Here is a 997-nt window from a genome sequence, read left to right as displayed (position 1 = left end):
ATACCTGATATAAATGATGAATTGATGGGTGCTGACGAGTTGATGGGTGCAGCACACCAACATGGCACAGGTATACATATGTAACAAACCTGCATGTTGTGCACATGTACCCTAGAACTTAAAGTATAATAATAATAATAATAAAAAGATAATATCTGCAAACAAGAAAAGAAAAGTGTGTGTGTGTATGTGTGTGTATATTTGTATGTGTCTGTGTGAGAGACAGAGACAGGGAGGTTTGAACCTCAAGCTCTGAAGCCTAAAGATAAATTATAATTAGGTTTTGTAGCTCACTGCTTTATATTTTCAGAGCTGTCACACTTCATTTGTGAGAACACTCCAGAGCTTTCTCCAGCTGCTGATTCCAAACCAGTTTCATAGTGAGTGAGATTGTACAGACAGGGAAGTGGCTTTGCCTTTACAAAATTATGAAACACTAATACCCTTCATAATATAATGGTGGTTATCTACAAATAGTGGTGCTCTTTAATTCATGTGTGTGTGTGTGTGTGTGTGTGCATATGATGAAATAGCCACAGTTAAGGCTGCCAGGGCACTAGTGTTTGAATCAGGAAATCTAAATGTAGCTTTTCTTGATCGTATAATATAGCCCTAAATAATAATGAGTGGAGTTAGTTGTAGTGGTAGTAGCAGTAATTACAATAAACACATACTTTATGTGTCATTTTGCTAAATGCAGTATTTACATTACTTCATTTAAATTATCTCAACAACCTCATGTAGCAAATACTATTATTATCACTATATATCAGATGAGTTATTAATTAAGTGTAGAGAAGTTAACTTATCTGAAGAGGCATGGCCAACCTACAGGATACTCAGGACCCAAATCAGAAGTCTCAGTGTCCCTAACTGTTTGTCATTCTGCAACTCTACAGAACCCTCTGAGCCTCCATTGTCTTACCCATGAAATGGAGCTGGTAATACTTTCTCCATGCAGGTGTTCTTGTAGTAAGAATATTTATTTTATGGAAGG

Source organism: Colobus angolensis, unplaced genomic scaffold (genome assembly GCF_000951035.1).
Source record: "Colobus angolensis palliatus isolate OR3802 unplaced genomic scaffold, Cang.pa_1.0 Scaffold1, whole genome shotgun sequence".
In the NCBI taxonomy this organism is placed as follows: domain Eukaryota; kingdom Metazoa; phylum Chordata; class Mammalia; order Primates; family Cercopithecidae; genus Colobus; species Colobus angolensis.
This window is presented reverse-complemented; position numbering follows the sequence as displayed.